Source organism: Macrobrachium nipponense, chromosome 6, assembly GCF_015104395.2.
Source record: "Macrobrachium nipponense isolate FS-2020 chromosome 6, ASM1510439v2, whole genome shotgun sequence".
NCBI classification, from domain to species: Eukaryota; Metazoa; Arthropoda; class Malacostraca; order Decapoda; family Palaemonidae; genus Macrobrachium; species Macrobrachium nipponense.
This window is the reverse complement of record NC_061108.1, coordinates 136,538,429-136,554,383: the sequence shown is the minus strand read 5'-3', so window position 1 is coordinate 136,554,383 and position 15,955 is coordinate 136,538,429. Positions and strand designations below refer to the sequence as shown.

At 37.0% G+C, this 15,955-nt stretch overlaps 1 long non-coding RNA gene across 1 annotated transcript; it reads left to right on the top strand.

Moving 5' to 3' along the window:
- Positions 1 to 5,665: 5,665 nt before the first annotated feature.
- Positions 5,666 to 15,638, top strand: LOC135216813 (uncharacterized). The gene is made up of 4 exons (XR_010314931.1): positions 5,666 to 5,743; positions 10,314 to 10,459; positions 11,410 to 11,585; positions 15,325 to 15,638. It is a non-coding gene; the product is annotated as an uncharacterized LOC135216813 (long non-coding RNA).
- The last annotated feature ends 317 nt before the right edge of the window (positions 15,639 to 15,955 follow it).

Below are 15,955 nucleotides of genomic sequence, written 5' to 3'. Positions count from 1 at the left end.
TAATAGTAGTAGTAGTAGACAACGCGACCTCTCTCTGAAAAGGCTCATCAACAACAATAGTAGTAGTAGTAGTAGTAGTAGAGACCTGTACATGGAACGGCGCGTCATTCACGATAACAGGGATAGTAGTGGGGGGGGGGGGGGGGGATTTGTCTCTGAAACGGCTCATTAGTTTGGGACATTTAATGCCCATAACCATATCTCTCCTCCCTCTTTTGTTTTGATTCCCTTCCTTTTGTTATCGGCGTCGCTTTTATGAGTTTTCTAGGTCTCCCTTTTATCTGTTATTTGATGTAGAGAAGCTTTAATGACTTTTTTGTAGTCTACGGATCTCTCTAGTCGTGGTTTGTTTTTGACTAATTTTTTACATAATACATTTTAATACATTTTTTGTTACGGATAAATCTCGTTCCTTGTTTGAATATATGTCTTGACATCTCGTTTTCATCTAACAAATTACAGTTTAGTAAGTTGAAAGCCACAGTAATGTATAAGATACTGTATATTTTTCACAAAATACAAAATTTTAAAAACAAGGAACTTTCGACCGTCTGCACAAAAGGTCCTCTTCAGCGTTGGAAAATTACAGTATCATATACAATATTGTGACTTTTATTATCTCCGGTCACGCTATAGTGATACACCATAAAAAGCTTACAGTTAATTGTGCTTGTTTTATCAAATACAGTTCGTAGATAGGTATGAATAAGTGATATTTTTATCGCATAAGCTCTTCAGTTGTTAAAAGGGGATCCTTGGAGGGATGGTAACAGGATTCTTGGAAAGAGGATTATTCAATGGTAACAAAATACTATATCAAACGAAGGGTCATTTTAGCATTGTTAGTAGACTCAAGATATCTGAAGTATTTTATTTTCAAAACCATTTAAATTTTGGGAGGGTTAGTATCGTAAGCCTTGACACCTCACCTTTCGTGCAAATTATAATAATGCTTGTGTACATAAATGCAATAGTCTTGAAGACAATCTATTTCACAGCAAGAGCCCGTGCTGATAGGAGGCAACAAATAACTCAGAAAATCTACAGCCAAATCCGATACTGGGAATGATGCTAGCTAAAAAAAATATTAAATAATATTTTTTTAATGTATCCTGATACATTGTTAATGTAAAATGTCTATTTCAGGCTTTATTTTCACAATTGGTTTTAACATCGTATTTCATTGTCAGCGTTGATTTGATTATACCAAATACTGTGAGAAGTTCATCAGAGAAGCGAGTAATAATAAAGATAGAAAAGATAATATATGAGATTAATTCGCTGAATTCTGGCCTTTTTTTCAACGGAATTGGTTTAAAAGAGAGTCTTCTTCCAAAATATACATTATTATTATTATTATTATTATTATTATTATTATTATTATTATTATTATTATTATTATTAATTAAAGTAATTGCTGCCTCAGCTGCGTTAATTTTATAAAGGTTCTTTTCTATTTTTCTAATTATTAGAAAAATAGAGAAAAACCTTTATAAAATTAACGCAGCCGAGGCAGCAATTACTTTCAATAAAACATGTTTATAAGAGGGTTTACTACTACTACTACTTACTACTACTACTACTACTAATACTCTACTACTACTACTACTTATTATTATTATTATTATTATTTTATTGATTTTTTTTTGCTCTATCACAGTCCTCCAATTCGACTGGGTGGTATTTATAGTATGGGGTTCCGGGTTGCATTCTGCCTCCTTAGGAGTCCATCACTCTTCTTACTATGTGTGCCGTTTCTAGGATCACACTCTTCTGCATGAGTCCTGGAGCTGCTTCAGCCTCTAGTTTTTCTAGATTCCTTTTCAGGGATCTTGGGATCGTGCCTAGTGCTCCTATGATTATGGGTACAATTTCTTATTTCTATTTTCAGATCTTGATACTTATCCATTTTTTCCCTCTCTTTCTCTTCAACTCTGGTGTCCCATGGTATTGCGACATCAATGAGTGATACTTTCTTCTTGACTTTGTCAATCAACGTCACGTCTGGTCTATTTGCACGTATCACCCTATCTGTTCTGATACCATAGTCCCAGAGGATCTTTGCCTGATCGTTTTCTATCACTCCTTCAGGTTGGTGCTCGTACCACTCATTACTGCAAGGTAGCTGATGTTTCTTGCACAGGCTCCAGTGGAGGGCTTTTTCCACTGAATCATGCCTCTTTTTGTACTGGTTCTGTGCAAGTGCCGGACATTCTCTTGCTATGTGGTTTATGGTTTCAATTTTTGTATTGCACTTCCTACATATGGAAGAGACGTTATTTCCGTCTATCGTTCTTTTAACATATCTGGTTCTAAGGGCCTGATCTTGTGCCGCTGTTATCATTCCTTCAGTTTCCTTCTTTAGCTCTCCCCTCTGTAACCATTCCACGTGTCATCGCTGGCTAGTTCTTTAGTCTGTCTCATGTATTGTCCGTGCATTGGTTTGTTGTGCCAGTCCTCTGTTCTGTTTGTCATTGTCCTGTCTCTGTATGTTTCTGGGTCTTCGTCTACTTTTATTAGTCCTTCTTCCCATGCACTCTTTAGCCACTCGTCTTCACTGGTTTTCAGATATTGCCCCAGTGCTCTGTTTTCGATGTTGACGCAGTCCTCTATACTTAGGTATTCCTCTCCCTCCTTCCTTTCGTGTTATGTATAGTCTGTCCGTATTTGCTCTTGGGTGTAGTGCTTTGTGTATTGTCATATGTTTCCTGGTTTTCTGATCTATGCTGCGGAGTTCTGCCTTCGTCCATTCCACTATACCTGCGCTGTATCTGATTACTGGCACTGCCCATGTGTTTATGGCTTTTATCATATTTCCGGCGTTGAGTTTTGACTTGAGTATCGCCTTGAGTCTCTGCATATATTCTTTCCTGATCGTGTCCTTCATCTCTTGGTGTTTTATATCTCCTCCTTCCATTATCCCCAGGTATTTGTATCCTGTCTCATCTATGTGTTTGATGTTGCTTCCATCTGGTAGCTTTATCCCTTCAGTTCTTGTTACTTTGCCTTTTTGTATGTTGACTAAGGCGCATTTTTCTATTCCAAACTCCATCCTGATGTCCCCAGATACAATCCTTACAGTCTGGATTAGGGTATCTATTTCCTTGATGCTCTTACCATACAGCTTGATGTCGTCCATGAACATCAGATGGTTGATTCTGTTGCCTCTTTTCTTGAGTTGGTACCCGGCATCCATCTTCTGTAGTACTTTTGTCATGGGAATCATGGCTACTACGAAGAGTAGTGGGGACAGTGAGTCGCCCTGGAAGATCCCTCTCCTGATATTAACCTCTGCTAGTCTTATTCCAGAGCTTGTAAGTATTGTATTCCAGTTGCGCATTGTATTTTTGAGGAAGCTGATGGTATTATCCTCTGCCCCATATATTTTCAGGCATTCTATTAGCCATGTGTGTGGTATCATGTCGAAGGCTTTCTTATAGTCTATTATTATTATTATTATTATTATTATTATTATTATTATTATTATTATTATTATTATTATTATTATTATTATTATTATTATTATTATTATTCAGATGTTAAACTACTATTCATCTGGAACACGCCAGCAGGAGCCATTGACTTGAAATTCAAGCTTCCAAAGAATACAGTTTCCATTTGGAAGAAGTCCTAGAGGATAATGGGAAATTGACTCATTTCCAGATATATAAAGATTTGGTTTTGCCTTTCATATCAGGAAATGATTTGGGTCGGATGCAGAATCAATGTTAACATTCATACCATCGTGTTTAGGGTTGAGCTGCGTAGTAAATGGCGATCTATAGAGAATAGAGAGAGAGAGAGAGAGAGAGAGAGAGAGAGAGAGAGAGAGAGAGAGAGAGAGAGAGAGAGAGAGAAACTTTGAATTTTCATCAACTTCATCTATGACCTCATTAAGCTTTTGAGTTCTGACGAGAGAGAGAGAGAGAGAGAGAAACTTTGCATTTTTATCGAGAGAGAGAAAGAGAAACTTTGAATTTTTATTGAGAGAGAGAGAGAGAGAGAGAGAGAGAGAGAGAGAGAGAGAGAGAGAGAGAGAGAGACTTTGAATTTTTATCAAGTTCATCTATGACCTTCATTAGCTTTTGAGTTCTGGTACGAAATGAGAGAGAGAGAGAAAACTTGGAATTTTCATCAAGTTCATCTATGACCCTCATCAGCTTTTGAGTTCTGGTCACGAAATGAATATGAGAGAGAGAGAGAGAGAGAGAGAGAGAGAGAAGAGAGAGAGAGCACACCTTTGTAAATCGAAACTAACTTTTGCAACCCATATGGTAATTATTCGCGTTTGTAATGAGATTGTATTATAGTATGACAATAGCACTGATAAAGGTTGTGTAATTGGCACTGAGAGTATTTTACTGACATTGTCTAAATTAGATTTTTTCATTAACGTTTACTCTGCCATTGTCAATTTATCCTGCCTCCGCTTTTGCACACGCAAGGAAGACTGCGCATGCGTGAACAAGGCGTGACTGTTGAGCATTAAACACCAAAGCTGGACGTTATTCCAGTATTCTCTCGCAAGGAATTTTGTGCATATTACCAGCAGATACAACAGCTATTAATTTCTCATGTTTTTTCCTGTTCGTTGACAAAGAATCATGGTTAACGTTTGTCTTTTTCATTATTTTTTCTTTTGGTTTGTAACAATTCAGTTATTTTAGCTATCGAAGTGTCACAAGTCCTCGAATGACGTTATCTAAACCAGGTAACTTCTCTTCCACACAGAGCAAAGCTGTTATACCTGGGAGAAGAACATAACCGAAAGTCTAATAAGTCTATAAAGATAAGATGAATTGCTTTACTAAAAGCCAAATTCAGTTACCTGCAGAGTAGGCCCAGCAATCAATTATCATTAACTGTCAAATTATGCAAACCTGCTTTGGTGGCAGTACTGGTTCAATGTTGCATAAGCAAAAGCTCAACCCTTTTTATTTATTGTCTTGGTAGCAGGAGAGGGATAGCTTATGTTAATTTTTAGTAAGACCTTATGAAGAAGGATTCAAATACATTGATGTTAAATTTTGAATCGTTTTTTATATGAATATAAACACCAATTTATTTTTACATTGAAAATAAAATCCTTGTTTTTTTTTCCTGGAAAATGTCATGGGTCTTGGCCGTAAAGTTCACTCGCTTGTGCATGTTACATTTCGCACTGAGATATACCTGTATATCGTCTTTTCAAGTTAAGCTTTCTTCGATATATTTCATAACAGATAGTAAAGCTTGATGATTTGTCTCAATATCTGTGATGCAGCATGACTACGATGGCCAATCCCCCAATATAGGAGACAAGAAAAGCTAACTATAATTTTTTTTTACTGAACATTATAGTCTGATGTTGGAAAATGCTTTCTCTCAAGTACCCACGGGAATGGGAAGGTTGAAGAGATCCAATTATTTCATCCTGTATTCTTTGGGAACAGTATAGATAATTTTTCTTAACTATTATTTTCATAAGAGATATCAAACGAAAATGAAAGAGAAACTTGTGATTTCCTGATTATCTTGTATTTATCAGTCGATGTTAAAAAAACAGGAAAGAAATGTAAAATAACGAACATATGAAAAGAAATATAAAAAATGGGTAGTAGCTCGAATCTCAATGTTGTATTCTGGGGTCCTTGATTTTTTCTCGGTCAGTCAAGAACCTGGGTAACTCGAGGTCGGCTCTTCATTTGTTTAAAGTGATTAGTGCTGGTTCGTGATTGTCTTAATATCCTGTAGTGATATCATGGTGAGTTGTAAATTTTATCTGTATTAATTTCATTATTAATATTTATTAGTCAGGTTACACTAAAATATTTATTATTTAGGCTACAAAAATCCTCTGTGATGTTGGCTAGTTCAGCAGATAAGACCTTACTTTAGAATTTAGGTTCACTTAGACTTCAGAAATGCAACTCAACTTGGCTTAGGAATTTTTCTTGTTTGGAAGCGGGTTTAATAGGAGTAATAGCTATTACCATAGCTTAGATTATGCTTCAATACTCGTGCAAATGCCAACCACCAAAATGCAAGCATCCCTGTACCCCAAGGTTATTCCATAGGCTCAGTCTATACACAAACTTGTCCAATGAAACCTATGTTAAACTCTAGACTTAACCTAGCATAGCCTAGTATGGCTACTTGCAATAGTAGTTAATATTTGCCTAGTCTGACAAGCCTCTTGATAAACTTGTTCAAGTTGTATGTGTGTTCTGTAGTCATGGTGATATGGGAGTAGCTACAGTTTACCGGGGCTACCCTATATTCGACCAATTTTCTAATCTAAACCTACCGCTAAATGGCGGTAAGCTATAACTAGAAAATTGGAGGAGGGATACACAACAAAAATGGCGACGAGACGAACACTAAAAAAAAAATTTGGCGGTTTTTTGCACATTCCTGATTTTAGTTTTGGCATGGTGGAATGGCGCTTCGCACCTTATCTGTACTTTGAAAGATTTTTGGCAAGCACGCATGTTCTGGCAAGCTGGAATTTTTGTGCTGCGCATCCTTGACACAGGGATTACAAGGGACGAAATTTTAATCCTAACATCTAGTTCGGGTGGTCGGGTTAAGGTCGAACTACTACCTACGTGAAAGGATTTGGTTGCTGCAAGTTTGCCCTGGTAAACTGTAAACTACCCGTGATTTGTTTCAAAGAACAGCAGTGACTTTTCTTAAGAACCTTTGTGAAATTAGCAATGGCTGTCCATTGACATCGTGTTCAGACGTTAGCTGGCTTTAGTATTGTTAATTGATGAATTTTCGGAACAACAGTAAATTAGAATGGTAATACTTCAGAAGCACTCCGAACTGGATATTAAAATAAATAATCACCTACATGGAAAGAGCATGTGAAAAGCAACATAAAAAGTATAGTCATTATATGAGAGATTGAACGGGGTGGAATTAAATGAGCTTGATAAGTTTTTACCTCGAATTTTTCCTGAGTCGGGAGAGGTGTTTCCTCTACGGTAAGTTTACTTTTAATGAGCCCTCTAACTTACTTTCTTACGCAAACAAAAGCAGTTCCAGTTACTCATTATTGGCTGAGAGGTGTGACATCGTTATGATGTTATGGGTTTCATAACCAATTACGAACGACTTTAGTCGAAAACAGTTTCACTAGCATTTCGGTGGAGTAATAAAGTTACCTGTCCAGTGTCCACTGGTATCCTTGTTTGACCTCTTACTCGAATAATGAAGCAAAAACCGGCATTTTGTCTTCCTGTAGCTATGGCAGAGGCAGTGGCTGGCCCTTCTGGCATTAATTTTGACAGAGACCTTCGATTTCCTACCGATTGTTTGCAGTGCAATGTGGGTTACGTTGAATTTTATCATTATTTGTCTAGTGGTGGTAAAGAAGTTGTGATTGAATATGCTCAGACATAATTTAATTCTAAAGCATAAAAACTGCGACTGTTGTGGAGCCATTTCTTGGATCAACTACAACAGGAATGCCTTTGGGTGTGATCGCTCTGTAGTGATGAAAGGACGTCGGCGTAAGCGATGTAATTTGTTTCCTTGTCTAAAGGAACGTGGTTTGAAAAATCCCATCTCTGTTTTGAAGTTAATCCAAAGTTTCCTGGGCCGCACGACACCCAAATCCATCCGCCACAGTAAGTAGCCTTACTGTAACCCCTGTGGCTAGCGCACGCAGCGCAACATTACCTGTTGCCAGAATATGCCGTGCTTGCCAAGAATCTTTAAATATGCGGATAAGGTGCGAAGCGCTGTTCCGCCACGGCCTTACAGACAGCACACATAAATTGATCGTCGCGGATATGTAGTCGCTCCCTACTTTGTTTGTTGTTGTTTTGGTATCGCCGCCATATTGATTTTGGTGTTCTAACGCCGCGAATCTGTAGGTGCTCTCAATTATTATTGCTACAAAGCACTCCTTTCTGGTATTTCCCCATACAAAACCCCCGATTCCCAATTGGGGGCCCCCAAGCTTGTTGGGTGGAAAAGGGGGTTAAAATAACATTTCCTCAAGAAAACAAGGTGACTCCCTGAAAAAACACCATTAAATGAAGGATTAATTCTTTTAGAAACTGGTGATGTGGCTTGCTTCTAAAGAATTACCATTAGAATTAGAATATGACTGGTGGTGGTACTTTACGTGAATACCATTCTTGATATTATTTTATTTATTTATTTATTTTTTAATAAAGTCTCCTTAATATACTAAGTATGTAAATTATAATATCTAACATTGATTTACTCTTAGATATTTACTGATAAGTTCTCCATTGGGCCTTTTCAAAAGCGTTAATATGGCCGTAGGAGTACGAATCCTGATTTAGGTTTCGTTTGTCCAAGTGTATTGTAGGGTAGGATTGATAGCATATTTGGAACGTTCTATTTTAATCTGTAAATGTGGGTACATAAACGATGCTTGAAACTGACTGGTGTTCTTTTAAGTTTCACCAGTAAAGTGGGAAAGCAGAATTCAGCTGGTTCTTGAAAGTAACCACCTCCAGTTCTTAGTCTTGGTTCCTGTAATGTAGATTTGTCTCTTGTTCCTTGGATTAATTGGGAGATTTTATTTTATTCATTCTTGACAAAAATTTCTGTAAAAAATCTGTGCTTTAAAGGGTAATTCTAGGCAATAACTCTGCACAGTGCAGACAGCCAATATGACACACTAGAGATTGGGGCATCAAATGTATTTTGCCATGTTTAGTACTAGCCCCAGGGGGTTAATTACAGTCGACCCTCCAAAAACAACAGTAAATTTTAATAAGCAACCCAAATACTATAGGAAACTGTATTTTCCAAAGAAAAACCCAAATCAGATATTACCTAGATCTACCCTTTAAAGATATTTGATCCCATATATCTTGCAAATCTGGAGACTAAAGTTGGGAAATTTGGTTTTTATGGGTGGAGAAAATTACATCGAGTGAAATGAGAAGGATGTATTCTAACTTCTTCACAGTAGCGTACTGACGCAAGTTCTGAGTCTGATTAAGTTGAGGTTTATTGAATGTTTGGTCATTGTTAAATTTCTGCTTGAAACCATAATTGTATTGGGAGTAGACCTGTGTTTCATTGAGTTTTGAATGTTTCGGTCAATAATTTTGGCAGCAAGTTAGTAGGATAAGCCTAGTTCTCAAGATACTGAACATGTCTTAAGTCTTACAATTACGGGTACCACATTGGGAAGCTGATGTAGACAGACTATTTGAGATGGGGAAAGTACAAAAAAATGAAAGTTATATTCAAACATCCTTGTGATACTTCAGCAAACTCTGATTGTGATTAAGATAGAGTATTGAAAGGTTTTAAGGCAAAATCATGCCCAAAGCAAGGACCTGCATGCTAACCTATGTAGGTTATATTAATGTTTGGGGGCCAGGTAAGAACTGAGCACCCTAGGTTAGGTTAAATGCATCTCTTATATGAATCACATTTTCTTCCATCTACAGTCGTGCATTTCCACTGTGTGGCTGCCATAATTGTAGGATATGGATATGTAAGGAGGCATATTCAAAGGATTACTACTAAACAAAATTACTATAAAAGACTTTTGAAAGCAAACATTAGAAAATGGAAATCATATCAGTAATGCCTGAATGCATTATGGCAGAGTAAATTTAAATTGACCCAAATCCTAGTTTAATGCCAATTTCAGAAAGGACTGACACAAACTACAACCCTACCAGGAAGTATGGTCAAATCAAATTAGGATTTGTCTGATACTGACTGCATATATTTGTATGCTAATCATTTTCTTGTGGGAAGTGATGAGCACCGTTACTCTGTTCATTACACCTTGCAACAATTGTATCATGAGGCTTAGGATCCATCCCTGTAACATTACCATGCAGGTAAAGGGGTCCAGTGTTGGCAGAGCCCTTCAGAACAGGTAATACATGGCACGATAGGTCAAATATGAATAGCTAGGATTAAAGAGAGGTCGAGTGGAGGCATGCTCGGTAGTCGAGCAGGAAGCAGAACTGTAGGTTAGGTTTGGGAGGGTTAGTTTAGGATGTAGACTGTCATCTAAGTAATGCTGACACACTTTTGACAAAGGTTGGGGATGTGGTTCCAAGGACAGGCAAAGGCCAGGTAGAGGCTGCATCTTAAGTAGGATTAGGTTAGGATGAACTGTGTTCCAGTGCTATTGCCCATTTTCATGTTAAGAGCATGAAAGGTTGCTTTGGTTAAAGGTGATTGGTTGAAAATATTAGTGCCACTGTAATTTAGTATAAAAAAATAGAAATTTTACTAAGGTCCATAAATAAATTGATGTATTTTTACAAAAGTTTTATTTGATTTTGTCTCTAAATTTTAATGAAACCTTAAATTTTCAGGGTACAAAGGTAAACTTATGGATGTGGTTAAAAACTGTCGAAACTAGTCGAGATTCATAAGAGGATTCAGACCTTGTGGGAACCACACACTAATCAATTAGATCCTCATCCCAGGGACATTTTAACACCTTAACGCCCCAATAAAGGTAGGCATTCACAGGATTTTATAAAGTGGCATATCTAAAACTTTGTGAAGATAAATGAATCTCAAATAATTAAGTTATGCATTTTTACTTATTTTATATTAATGAATTTGATAACTTTTTCAAGGAATCTTAAATTTTCGGGCTACAGTGGGTATGTACTCAATGTGTTTACAAGCTGTTGGAACTAGGGTGCAAGATGTTTACTTAGATCTTGAGGAAAAATCAGGCACTGTGCTGAAGATTATATAGCAAGAAAAAACTTCTTGGAGGATACTGTACAGACTGAAATATAAGTTTAGCACTCTGAGAAAGGTAGTGATGACCAGAGATGACATTACTAAAGATTTAAAGAATTATGTATACATGAAATTGCATCCAGTTGGAGGTTGATATCTGAACTACTTGCTGAGGGTTTACATGTATCGTAAGATGCTCCTTGCTACTTAAAAGTATAGTCATCAACTTAAGAATTCTTACACAAATCCTTGCTATACCCATGGTATTACAAACCAGAGCCTCCTATGTAGGGGCTTGAAATGGTCATGGAAGTTTGGCAACAAGTTGTATAACTGATGGGAGGTGGGTGAGCACTTTCCTTCAGCCATTGTTGAGTTTGAATGTTTGTGTATGTGATCTGCCTGACCAGTGATGGTATTCTGTAGGGGTACATCCTGCACCCCTATTGGTTCTTAAGACCAGTCCCTGTCCTTTGGTGCTTGCTGAGGTAGGTGGAAAGTATTATTTTTAAGTATTTATATAGGTATTAAGTACTTTAATCAATCCCATAACCACCCCTATAAAGGAAGGCATTTAAAATATTCCTTAAGAATAAAGACCTAAAGTTAGTCAACATAGTGAATCGCAGGTAATCGTTCTAGTTTTCATGCAGTTAAAAAAATTTATGTACATTATAGAATTGTCTCAGATTTCATGGAATCTTAAATTTTCAGGATACAGTGGGAAACTATTGAATGCTGTTGCAAGATAAGGGAATTTAAATGCAGTGTTGAACCTTTGATCTTGTGGGAAGCCATTCACTGCATTGAATATTATATTGCAAGAGCAGCTTATACATAATTGAAGGATACCATAAACAATGAAAGATAACTTTAGAACTCTGAGAAAGGTAAGATTTACCTCTAGATTGTAAAGGTTAAAGAATTCAATATAAGGACTTGAAATTTCCTCAATTTTCAGGTTTTCTGATTTATATTTTCTGTAGGGTTCTGAGCATCAACCGACATTCTTTGCAGCTGGTTAGATTTTCAAAACAGTTAGGTTGTACTTGTATACATTTATTTCATTCACAAAATTTTAGGTTTAGTTAAGGTCTCAACTTATTTTCCTACTTAAAATGAACCTAAGCCCGCTATGTAGGAGCTAGAAACGGTTGTTGAAGCATGGCAACAAGTTGGTTAACTGGTGGTTGGATCAAAGCAGGCGGCCCCCCCACTTCTTATTGTAGGCCAGCACTTTCTGAGGTGGCTATTGGGTTTTGTGTGTGCACTCTACCTAACGAAGTTGAAGCAATTTGTTCTCTTTGTAATGAAGGATGTGAGCAGGTGTTGGGCTGCATTATGTCCTCAGTGATAGTGTAACTAGAGTTGTTTGCAATGTTAAGTCTATCACACCCGATTGTATATATGGCCAGTCCCAGTCTTTTTGGTGTTGTCAAAAATTGGAAGTTCTATTTGAAACACTTTGGAATAAATATTTGTGATGGATTTTTAAATCATCATTTAGTTTTTTTCCAAATTACATCCAAGAAACCTTGGAACGGATATGAATCAGAGCCTCTTCAAACTGATTTTAATGCTACTTCTGACTTGATTAGTCATACATTCAAACTTCGTAGCTCATTGTATTAAAAGTTTGATAGCCCTTTAAAGTTCAGGAAATAATTGGCAACAAAAAATGGCTAATGATGTTTTTTAGGAGACCATAGAAAACACTTGCCTGCCAATTTACTGGGTGGTGTTCTGGGACCTTTACTGTTTTGTCTTGACTAATGAAGTGCATAATTGTTGGTGTCAGTGAAATATTTTAGTACACTTATTCACTGTCGTCAATGGAACATGATGCTGGGCAACAGAACTTTTAATTCTTTTCCATGCTTCCATTCCGTGATTGACTGACATACTTAGCACTGTACTGATGATTTTGAATACAGTACTGTATTAAAATGATTGGTTTGTGAATAATGTCAAACTTAGTTTTCTATATGTATCTGCTTCAGATTATTTCTTGTAATTGAATACTGATCTCTTAATGGCCTTACATGATGATCGATGGTTTGGTTCATTTTTTCCCCTCTATTATGGTCCCTTATGATTAAACCATTGCCAGGAGGCATATTTTTTGGCTTTCTAAAGTAAGCTATTTTTCAACAGGAAACTCATTTATCGTCTTTGGTTCTTGAATACCATGAACTATTCTGTGAACATTTTTTGCTGATCATCAGAATTTAAATCCTGAGGTGCAACATAGCTACACTGGACAGTGTCATAAGTACTTTTTACTGTTGAACTGTGGAACAGATGTACTGGCCATGTTAATGGCGCTGGCTGCTGCTTGTAAGCTGAAGAGGCTTTGCATATGTACATTATATCAAGGTTTTTCTGTATTTACATAACTGCTTCAGAAATCTTGCGCTGGGGAGAAGGGGTTATAACTAGCCTCATAATACAAGGGTTGTTTGTTTGTATGGTGCTTTTACGTTGCATGGAACCAGTGGTTATTCAGCAACGGGACCAACGGCTTTACATGACTTCCGAATCACGTTGAGAGTGAACTTCTGTCACCAGAAATACACATCTCTCACTCCTCAATGGAATGGCAGAGAATCTAACCCTCGACCACCGAGGTGGGACGTTAATACCATTCCACCCACGTCGCTGAGGCGCTAATACAAGGGTTGACAATGGCATTTGACTAAGGCTACGTCCAGACAGTCGAACAGTGTCTGTCGAACAAAACTGTTACCATACCATAAATGGAGGATGACGTCATAGGCGTTAAAACGAGGAAGGTTGATATGGTAAGAAACTGTAGTACCAGATAAAGTTGTTTCAAATAGTTTCTACTCTATTCACTAGGCAAAGACCGGCAGACTATGTTCGAAGGTGAAGTTAGCTGGCAACGTAAGAGACATTTACTTCAGAGTCTTTGCGTGGGCTTGAGAGGTAATTAGTTGTTTTCTTCTTAACTTCTAAACCAGTAACAACAGACAGGCCAGTTTTCTGAAGTGCTTCCGTTATTTTATCTATTGCCACAACACTTTTATTTCTTTGTAAACATCTGCTTTGACTTTCCATAAGCATGGGTTCTGCCGGTATAGTTCAATCAATAAAAAGGACCTCCTTTCTATCCCAATGGCAGCTTTCCTCAGTAGCAGAATTAGAGCTTGCCATGTTGACAGGAACAGTGAAACAGTGCATCCAGGTAAGAAATATAGCTATTAAACTTGTCAGTCAGTTCAGCAAGCAACTACGAACAGGGACAGTGTCCGTCACACACCTTTGGTGATCGTTGCTGACGTCATCAGCATTACTTTATGCTTCCCATCGTTATCTGGTAACAATTGGTGTTCGACAGACACTGTTCGACCGTCTGGACGTAGCCTAATGGACGTCAGGTGAGTTATCAATAGGCAGCATCAATATTCAGTGCTTTTCTAGTAAGCCACACTACATTTAAGATTGTAAACCTCTTCAGAAAATGTTGCTTTGGCTGTTCAACTTGCGTCCCCACTACTGGACCACAAATATATTAGTTTTGGTTATTTGTTACTCTTTTACAAAGATAAGAGGAGGTTTTTATATTAGAACTAATTAGGTTTTTATAGAAAATTTTCTCATTTTCAGTGTCTTAATCATGTAGCCTACTGTACTCAAGGCCTAATTTTCTTTGACATTTTCCAATATGTTTTTTTTTTTAATAGGGATATATAGGTAACTGAAAATTCCTACAGAAATTTGTGATCAGAAATGTTGTAAATTGTGAATTTAGTTGATACAGGTTCAGGTTCTGCATTTTCCTTTCAGTTGGTTGTAGATTTCAGATTGGTGTACAATAATGCAAAGCACTATTGCTTCATAACTGTATTTTGGACTCTGTAATTTTGAATTGCTGAACTTCTGTTTCCCATTGGAATGTGTGGATTAAATTACAGATTTCTTGCTCCCTTGTTTTTACTTTTATCAGTTACTGCAAAAAAAATATTTGATTTCCTTTTTTTAGCTTCTTTTTTATATTACGTTTTGCTTAGATTGCATTTTACTAGTTTTCTTTCCATTTTTAGCGTAATTTTATACAGCTTCCTGCTATCATTAGCCCAGTGCTTTGTAGTTATCATGCTGTAAAAAGTTAGTTTCCGGAAAATAAATGCATTAGTTTACCGCTTGAATTAAACTAAATGGCAATTGTACTAAACGTTTGATTGGTGGTATTAAAAATTTTCCACCTGTGTCGTATGATTGGTGGTATTAAGTAAGTTTCCACCTGTGTCGTGTAATAAGAAAAATCATCTAAATCTTTTAATGATGGAACTTCGTGACATATTCGTGTATCCTTCTATGTTGTTTGTTAATTCACTTTGCTTGCGAACTAAACTTATGTTCACTTCCACAAGTTTGGAGCTATGCATTATGCTTTTAGTAGTTTTTTTTTATTAGGCTTTCAATAATTTCTTTATAAGATAAAACATCCTAATTCACATTTCTTTTCAGACTTGTTTTGTAAATCTGAGGGTACGAAAACACTGTATGAGGAAGTTTGAAATTTTATTATTACCATCTTATTCTAATTGCATGAGAAATCTCAAAAGTTCGACTAATGAGCAAGAATACTTCACTCCTGTTAAACAGCACGCCAAGTCAACAGCTGTGGGAAGATGATACATCAGTAAGCAGAAAGGCGAGGGTGGAGGATGATATAGCAGTGCAGAAGGTCAACAGCTGAAAGATGAGGATGATTTAAGCAGCATAAGTCGACAGCTGAGGGAGGAAGATGATATATCAGCAGCACAGAAAGTAAACAATGCAGCTTGAGCAACACAAGTCCGCAGAGATGCTTCATGTCGATCCAGGGAAAACTATAAAGAAGCTTTGCAAAATTTCTTCCCGAATAGAAACAGCAACATAGTAGGTCTTTTCATCTCCCGTGCACAATTGACTGCAAATTTCCCTAGTAGTCAACAGACATGAAATCAGCAGGTCTAAAATTCAACAGTCCCAAAATCAGCAGGTATCATCTCTAATAAGGTAGAGCACTTTCCCATTAGTCGACAGTTAAGTTGTGAAATCAGTAGCATAGCAGGTTTATCTCATGAGCATACTTTAGTTTACAACTAAACTGTTGACCATTGAGGAAGGTGATCTGCAGTAAACAGCAGCGCAGCACTTCATCTCATGGAAACATTTTACTGCAGAACATTTTCCTAAAGGTCGATTTGTTAGCAGCAAAGAAAGATCTTCATCTTGGCTGATAACCAACACC